Raw genomic sequence first — 10,000 nt, 5'->3', positions numbered from 1 at the left:
CCTCTGGAAATAAGAAAATGTACAAATGTTAGTACTGATTTATTCAAAAAGAAACTTAGGCAATATTTTTTAAATTTTACTTGAATGTATATATATCCTAAATTTTTACAATCCAATTATTGTGAATTTTATGTAAATAATTTATATTGTTATGTAACAGAATAACCATTTTATAATGGAATAAAGGTTTTTGACTTTGACTTTGACTCTCTAACACGAAGGAGCTCTTTCTCTTTTTCTCTCTAGCATGAAGGAACTTTCTCTCTAACGTGAAGGAACTCACTCTCTCTTTCTCTAACCTGAAGGAACTCTTTCTTTCTAACATGAAGGAATTTTCTCTCTCTAACATGAAGGACCTTTCTTTCTCTTTCTAACGTGAAGGAACTCTTTCTCTCTCTATCAAGAAAGGAACTTTTTCTCTTTCTCTAACCCGAAGGAGCTCTTTCTCTTTAACATGAAGGAATTTTCTCTCTCTAACATGAAGGAACTTTCCCTCTTTCTCTCTCTAACATGGAGGAACTCTCTCTCTCTCTCTCTCTCTCTCTCTCTCTCTCTAACATGAAGGAACTTTATCTCTCTCTGACATGGAGCTTTCTCTCTCTAACATGAAGGATATTTCTCTCTTTCTCTCTCTAACATGGAGGAACCTTTTCTCTCTCTAACATGGAGGAACTCTTTCTCTCTCTCTCTAACAGGAAGGAACTTTCTTTCTCTCTCTAACATGGAGGAAATCTTTCTCCCTCTCTCTAACATGAAGGAACTTTCTCTCTAACATGAAGGAACTCTTTCTCTTTCTCTCTCTAACATGAAGGAAGGAACTCACTCTATAACATGAAGTATACTCTCTCTCTCTCTCTCTCTCTCTCTCTCTCTCTCTCTCTCTCTCTTATACGAAGGAACTCTCTCTTCTAACATGAAGGATCTCTCTTTCTCTAACATGAACTCTCTCTCTCTCTCTCCTCACTGTCTCTCTCTCTCTCTCTCTCTCTCTCTCTCTCTCTAACAAGAAGGAAATCCCTCTCTTTCTCTCTAACATGAGGGAACTCTCTAACATAAGGAACTCTTTCTCTTTCTCTCTCCAACATGAAGGAGCACACACACTCTCTCTCTCTCTCTCTCTCTCTCTCTCTCTCTCAGAATTTTTATGTATTTCGCAATTTATAGACTAAGCTAACAGGGAAAACGTTTCACAGCGGTGAATGTTCAAGTTTGTCTTTAATATATAATGAATTAAAACTGTAAATCTATTTATCTCTCTCTCTCTCTCTCTCTCTCTCTCTCTCTCTCTTTCTCTCTCTCAAAACAATGCATATCAATAATTTCAACAGTGAACAGCAGAAATGAACAGGTATATAAGACAGGGCTAGGGTGAACTATGCTCTCTCTCTCTCTCTCTCTCTCTCTCTCTCTCTCTCACACACAAAACAATGCATTTGAATAATATCAACAGTGAACAGCAGAAATGAAGGGATAAATAGACTGGGGTTTGAGGAGGGAGGACTGTGCCCTCTCTCTCTCTCTCTCTCTCTCTCTCTCTCTCTCTCTCACTCTCTCTCTCTCTCTCTCACACACACACACAAAAGTCGTCCATTTTAACTCTTGAATGGTCAGAAGGGTTTTATGGGTTAAACTAGGTGTTTGTGGACGGGCAATAAACACATGTTGCCGTATTTGTATAGGTCGCTTACCTGCACCTTCTGTCAGCGGGGGCGGGGGTTCCCAAGGGGGGGGGGGGTTCCCAAAATGGGTCCCCAGGGGGGGGGGGCGTTCCAAAGGGGGCCCCAGATGTTCCTGAGACGTAGAGAGTTATTGTAAGATCAAACGTCCGAGGAGGAAGAAAAACGAGAGGGAGAGAGAAAGTGGGAAAGAATTGTGGAAAAGGAAAAGGTCCTGGATGAAAAGTCTTTTGGGGGGCAAAGAATTGAATTTTTTTGAATTTAGACTCCCAAGAGGCTAGTTTATTGGACATCCCCTCTCTCTCTCTCAGTCTCTTCCTGTGTGGGGGGGAAAAAGCTTTTTGAAAACGCACAAAAGGTGCATAGAAATGATTGCAAAAAAAAAAAAAAAAAAAAAAAAAAAAAAAACTCTCGAATACTCTCAAATCCATACAAGGTTTATATTGTGAAAAGGAATTTACTACATATTATAAAGAACTCTCAAATATAGATCATCCATAAAGTGTATATTGTGAGAAGAAAATGATTGGTATTGAATAACATTTATTTCATGCATTTCCTTCAAGAAATTACATAACAGTATGGAAGAAATAAAGGTGTCTATACCTCGCAGCTATATCATTCTTCATCCCATTGTATCCTTCAGCCTTTTCTGTTCCAAAAGGACTGTTTTGGGGGGGGATGTATCCTAGCCAATCCTTCATCTCTCGAATGCCTCCCTTCATTTATTTTTACCCTCAGTAATGGAGTTCTATTTGCGCTTCTATGATCCTCTTTGTTTCTACACCAATGGGGTTGTGGTGGCCGATGTGGTAACGTCCCTGACTGGTGAACGCCAGACTGGGGATCGAGTCCCGCTCAAACTTATTAACTTTGGTCGTCGCAACCTCACCATCCTTTTCAGCTAAAAACCAGTTAGGTGGAGCCTATAGGTCTATCTGCTGAGTCATCAGCAGCCATTGCCTGGCTCTCCTTGGTCCTAGCTTGAGTGGAGAGGGGGGCTTGGGTGCTGACCACACACACACACACACACATATATATATATATATATATATATATTAGTCAGTCTATAGGTCCTGCTCAAACTCATTAGTTCCATTGGTCGCCGCAATCTTATCATCCTTGTGAGCTAAGGATGGGGTGGTTTGGAATCCCCTATAGGTCTATCAGCTGAGTCATCAGCAGACATTGCCTGGCTCTCTTTGGTCCTAACTTGGGTGGAGGGGAGGCGGGGGGTGCTTGGTTGCTGATATGTATATATATATATATATATATATATTAGTCAGCCTGTAGATCCCACTCAAACGCGTTAGTTCCTTTGGTCGCCGCAAACTCATCATCCTTGTGGATAAGGATAAGGTGGTTTGGGGGAGCCCATAGCTCTATCTTCTGAGTCATCAGCAGCCATTGCCTGGCTCTCCCTGGTCCTAGCTTTGTTGGAGACTGCCCTTGGGTGTTGATCATATGTGTGTAGGGCATTGTCCTGATTAATATTGTTATTATTATTACTAGCCAAGCTGCAACCCTAGTTGAAAAAGCAAGGTTCTATAAGCTTAAGGGCCCCAACAGGGATAAATAGCCCAGTGAGGAAAGGAAATAAGGAAATGAATAAGCGATGAGAAAAAATTAACAACACATTATTCAAAACAAGAAGATTGTTAGGGCAATGTCACTGCCCTTTCCTTCTGCCATTCATGAGCTGCGTTATTTTTTTTTTTTCTCTCTCTCTCTCTCTCTTTCTCTCTCTCTAAGAAGCCCAAGAGCAAGAATGGATAAATAAACGAATGTAATGTTGGAAAATGTAAATACCTTTCAGTCTGTGATTAGCGAAGCATAATTTTCAGACGAAGTTAATTCTCTTTGTTGGTAGGTAAGAAATACATTTTTATCATTTCTAGGTATAAAAATGTTTCCTTGGGGGAAATGAATAATAATATGATATTACATGAATGGAGTGAATATTATTCATCACTAGTTCTCAAAATGCTTCTAGAAATTATCTGTGATCGCTCGCTTCTCATTTCCATACAGTTAAAGGTTTAAAGGTGGCTCATGGACTGACATTGCCCTAGCATGCAGGACAATGCCCTAGAGACTGACCATATTTTATAGGATCAGCGCCCAAGCCCCCTCTCCAACCAAGCTAGGACCAGGGAGGGCCAGGCAAATTCCTGCTGATGACTCAACAGATAGACCTATAGACTCCACCAAACCCCTCAATCATAGCACACAAGGATGGTAAGGTTGTAGACACTAATGGCACTAACGAGACTGAGCGAAACTCGAACCCCCGACTGGCAAACTCCAGGCAGAGACGTTACCAATCAGGCCACAGCAACCCTTAATGCAGTATGAAGGTGGAAAAGAATATTAAGTTTTCGGAAAATTTAATGAGCAGGTAGGAAGCCTTGGGATGAAATTTGAGAATGGGGAAAAATTGCTTTTCAAATTGCGATGATTAAACATTCACAAGGCTTTTCGGTTGCGGTTTTCAAAGTCAATGGAAAGGAATACATTATTTTACATGGGTCGTATACAAAGTATGCTTATCATTTAGATTGATCTTGTAAATGATATATATATATATATATATATGTATATCTATAAATATATATATATAAATATATATATATATATATATATAATATATATATGTATATATACATACATATGCTTATAAATATATATATATATATATATATATATATACATATAAGTATATATACATATAAGTATATATACATATATGTTTATATAAATGTATATATATATTAATGTATATATCTATCTATCTATCTATCTATATACACACACACACACATAAACACACACAGACATATATATGTGTGTATATATGCATACATACATGTTTATATATATATATATATATATATGTATATGTATATATAATGTGTGTATATATACATATATGTGTATATATATACGCACATATATATACATATATGTTTATATATATATAGTGTATATATATACATATATATATATATATATATATAATGAGTGTGTGTATATATATATATGTATATATATACATACATATATATATATATATATATATATAATTAAATAAATCAATTATCAACATACTGATCGAAGCTGGCTCGAACTTTAGGATTGACATCAGTAAAACAAGATTAAGTATTACTTGTATACAGGCTCAATGTTTCTTACATAATCACTGGGGGGGGGGGGGCATTTGTATCATCATTACTAAGTTGGTATTAATCAATCATATTTAGTTACAGCATTCCACTGGCTTCTACACTTCCTTTATATACATTTACATTACATTTCTTTCCTTCTTACTATACAGTCAATTCTACCTTTGACTTCCTATAGTCCATTTCTTTTAGCGATGCATATTAGCACCGACTCGCGGCGGTGCCCTTTTAGCTCGGAAAAGTTTCCTGATCGCTGATTGGTTGGACAAGATAATTCTAACCAATCAGCGATCAGGAAACTTTTCCGAGCTAAAAGGGCACCGCTGCGAGTCGGTGCAAATATGCACCGACTCGCAGCGGTGCCCTTTTAGCTCGACAAAGTTTCCGGATCGCTGATTGGTTGGACATGATAATTCTAATCAATCAGCGATCAGGAAACTTTTCCGAGCTAAAAGGGCTCTGCTGCGAGTCGGTGCATATTTGCACTGACTCGCAGCGGAGCCCTTTTAGCTCGGAAAAGTTTCCGGATCGCTGATTGGTTAGACACCGACTTGCAGCGGTGCCCTTTTAGCTCGGAAAAGTTTCCGGATCGCTGATTGGTTGGACAAGATAATTCTAACCAATCAGCGATCAGGAAACTTTTCCGAGCTAAAGGGGCTCCGCTGCGAGTCTGTGCAAATATGTATCGCTAAAAGAAATGGACTATAGTGTAACATACAACGTTCTCCCTAGCTGCTCGTGTGCGACGTTATAGCCCGAATGCATTGATCCAATCCAATCCTACGTTTGATAACTTTACTGATTGAACGACCTGTAGTCGTGATTGTTTTATCAGACCTCAAGGTTTGTGTACTCTTTGGAAGGAGGAAAAGTCGAATTAAAAAGAGAGAGAGAGAGAGAGAGAGAGAGAGAGAGAGAGAGAGAGAGAAAGTAAGGGTTGTAAAGAGCATATCTATTTAGCACAGCTTTGCTGAGTTTCCCTCTAGTTGTCATTATTATTATTATTATTATTATTATTATTACAAACTAAACTACAACCCTAGGTGGAAAAGCAGGATGCTATAAGCTCAAGGGCTCCAACTGGGAAAAATAGCCTAGTGAGGAAAGGAAACAAGGCGATAAATAAACTACAAGAGAAGTGATGAACAATCAAAGTAAAATATTATAACAACAGCAACAACATATGTACCTGTACCTATACCTTCATCTCTTATTCGAGAAGAATAGATTATAGGTAATTAAAGACAGTAAAAGAATATACAAGCATGATTTATGTCGAAAAGATACCAAAATTAAAGATAAGCCGTCATCACATTCAGCCCTCCAATATTGAGAATAGGGAAAGGAGGACTCTCGGGCAAGCAATCCTAAACACGAACTCGCTGCCGGCTTATTCAGCCCTCCAATATTTAGAAAAGGGAAGAGAGGACTCTCGGGCAAGCAATCCTAAACACGAACTCGCTGCCGGCTTATTCAGCCCTCCAATATTGAGAAAAGGGAAGAGAGGACTCTCGGGCAAGCAATCCTAAACACGAACTCGCTGCCGGCTTATTCAGCCCTCCAATATTGAGAAAAGGGAAGAGAGGACTCTCGGGCAAGCAATCCTAAACACGAACTCGCTGCCGGCTTATTCAGCCCTCCAATATTGAGAAAAGGGAAGAGAGGACTCTCGGGCAAGCAATCCTAAACACGAACTCGCTGCCGGCTTATTCAGCCCTCCAATATTGAGAAAAGGGAAGAGAGGACTCTCGGGCAAGCAATCCTAAACACGAACTCGCTGCCGGCTTATTCAGCCCTCCAATATTGAGAATAGGGAAGAGAGGACTCTCGGGCAAGCAATCCTAAACACGAACTCGCTGCCAGATTATTCAGCCTCCAATATTGAGAATAGGGAAGAGAGGACTCTCGGGCAAAACAATCCTAAACACGAACTCGCTGCCAGCTTATTCAGCCCACCAATATTGAGAATAGGGAAGAGAGGATTCTTGGGCAAACAATTATAAAACATAAACTCGCTGTCAGGACTCTTGGGCAAACAATCATAAACCTGAACTGACTCTCAGGTTATTCAACCCTCCAATATTGAGAATAGGGAAGAGAGGACTCTTAGGCAAACTATCATAAAACATGAACTCACTCTCAGGTTATTCAACCCTCCAATATTGAGACTAGGGAAGAAAGGACTCTTCGACAGACTATCATATAACATGAAATCTCTGTCAGCCTGTACAGCCCTCCAATATTGTGAATAGGGAAGAGAGGACTCTTGGACAAACAAGCATAAACATGACCCAGGCCTCCAATATGGAGAATAAGGAAGAGTGGACTCTTGAGCAAACAATCATAAAACATGAACTCGCTGTCAGCTTGATCAGCCCTCCAATATTGAGAATAGGTAAGAGAGGACTCTTGGGCAAACGATCATAAACATGAACTGACTCTCAGGTTATTCAACCCTCCAATATTGAGAATAGGTAAGAGAGGACTCTTGGGCAAACAATCATAAACATGAACTGACTCTCAGGTTATTCAACCCTCCAATATTGAGAATAGGGAAGAGAGGACTCTTGGACAAACAAGCATAAACATGACCCAGGCCTCCAATATGGAGAATAAGGAAGAGTGGACTCTTGAGCAAACAATCATAAAACATGAACTCGCTGTCAGCTTGATCAGCCCTCCAATATTGAGAATAGGTAAGAGAGGACTCTTGGGCAAACGATCATAAACATGAACTGACTCTCAGGTTATTCAACCCTCCAATATTGAGAATAGGTAAGAGAGGACTCTTGGGCAAACAATCATAAACATGAACTGACTCTCAGGTTATTCAACCCTCCAATATTGAGAATAGGGAAGAGAGGACTCTTGGACAAACAAGCATAAACATGACCCAGGCCTCCAATATGGAGAATAAGGAAGAGTGGACTCTTGAGCAAACAATCATAAAACATGAACTTGCTGTCAGCTTGATCAGCCCTCCAATATTGAGAATAGGTAAGAGAGGACTCTTGGGCAAACAATCATAAACATGAACTGACTCTTAGGTTATTCAACCCTCCAATATTGAGAATAGGGAAGAGAGGACTCTTAGGCAAACTATCATAAAACATGAACTCACTCTCAGGTTATTCAACCCTCCAATATTGAGAATAGGGAAGAAAGGACTCTTCGACAGACTATCATATAACATGAAATCTCTGTCAGCCTGTACAGCCCTCCAATATTGTGAATAGGGAAGAGAGGACTCTTGGACAAACAAGCATAAACATGACCCAGGCCTCCAATATGGAGAATAAGGAAGAGTGGACTCTTGAGCAAACAATCATAAAACATGAACTCGCTGTCAGTTTGATCAGCCCTCCAATATTGAGAATAGGGAAGAGAGGACTCTTCGGCAAACAATCATAAACATGAACTCGCTGTCAGCTTGATCAGCCCTCCAATATTGAGAATAGGTAAGAGAGGACTCTTGGGCAAACGATCATAAACATGAACTCGCTGTCAGCTTCTTCAGCCCTCCAATATAGAGGACAGGGAAGAGAGGACTCTTCGGCAAACAATCATAAACATGAACTCGCTGTCAGCTTGATCAGCCCTCCAATATTGAGAATAGGTAAGAGAGAACTCTTGGGCAAAACAATCATAAACATGAACTCGAATCTCACAGCGGAGTTGCAAATCCGATAACACAGACTTGGGTAATCCATTCAGCGTCCTAAAAGGCTGCACCATTTTGAGTAGGTGGTCGACCCTTTCAAGACCAGGGAATGGATTAAAGTGATTTTGTAGTGGCGTATCTGTTCCCTTAGCCTTGTTTGATGCTATTTTGTTGGGGGGGGGGGGGGACTCGAGGTACCCCCTGATTGAAAGGCAAGAAAGAGAAAATAAGAAAAAAGTCAAATGTTGCTATGTTGCCGTCATTGTTTAGCACGACCCTTGCGTGTCTGTGTCTTCGCTCTTGTGTGGTCTTGTGGTTATGTAGGATGTAGTTTTTTGTTATTTAACTTCTTTTGAATGTTTTTTTTATTGTTATTCATTTATATAACTTTATTTGAATTCTTATCATTTGTTCATTTACATCTCTTTTTTTTTTAATTTAAGAAATCGCCCTGTTATAGTTTATATTAATATTTTTCTTTACTGTTAAAGATTTTGTATTGATGAAAGTGTCTAAAAATTGGTTTTATAATTTTTTTTTTATTTTATTCATTTTAATAAAGGCTATATGAAAGGTCTTGGTATTGACTATATGAAAAATTAATTTGATTTTCTCTTAATTTTGAGTTTTATTATCACATCACATATGAATGATTTGATAGGTAGAAGAAGAATCATTGTGCAATTGAATATTCTAAAATATTAGTCATTTATTCTGGTTTTTTATTTATTGTAGAGTACTCGAGGATACAGTTGTTTTTCTTGAATGATTATTTACGGTTGTAGTAGCCTATAATAAACGTTTCTGACTTGCTATCTGTCGGACTGGGGTTCAACCCCGCTCAAACTCGATAGTTTCACGCAGCAGTGTTTGCAACCTCACCATCCTTGTGAGCTAAGGGTTGTAGCTTAGTTTATACTACTACTACTACTACCACTACTTCTACTACTACTACTACTTCTACTACTACTTACTACGTCCTTATTTATTGGGAATTCTGGCTTAGGCAGAGAGACGGCGAATTTACATTGGGTGGCTCGGGCGTCGTGGGCGGAGTGTAAATTAGCCACGTATATATATATATATATATATATATAAAAGACACTTGCTCAATTTCAAACCAACCACTTTTCCACTAAACTACCAACAATGATAGGTAAACGTAAAGATTTATTTCTGTGTTATAATAAAAGAAAACGAATCTAACACAAAAATACACACTCGTATAACAAATCCCGGGCAATTCCAGCGAACGGATCTATAAACACATGGGGCTTCGCAGGAACGATAATATCCGGTGTCATCGACCAACCCACAGAGCTATCTTTCCAATTTCAGATACGTCTCCTATTTCGCTGTTGAAATTTTATTTCTATTTTTGTTTTCTTTTTGTTATTTTCCCAATAAGATATTCCTTATTCTTCTCTTCGATGTGGCTTTTTTTTTTTTTTTTTTTTTTTTTTGCTGAAATTCTTATTGTT

The sequence above is a fragment of the Palaemon carinicauda genome, chromosome 29, assembly GCF_036898095.1.
Source record: "Palaemon carinicauda isolate YSFRI2023 chromosome 29, ASM3689809v2, whole genome shotgun sequence".
Lineage (NCBI taxonomy): Eukaryota > Metazoa > Arthropoda > Malacostraca > Decapoda > Palaemonidae > Palaemon > Palaemon carinicauda.
This window is presented reverse-complemented; position numbering follows the sequence as displayed.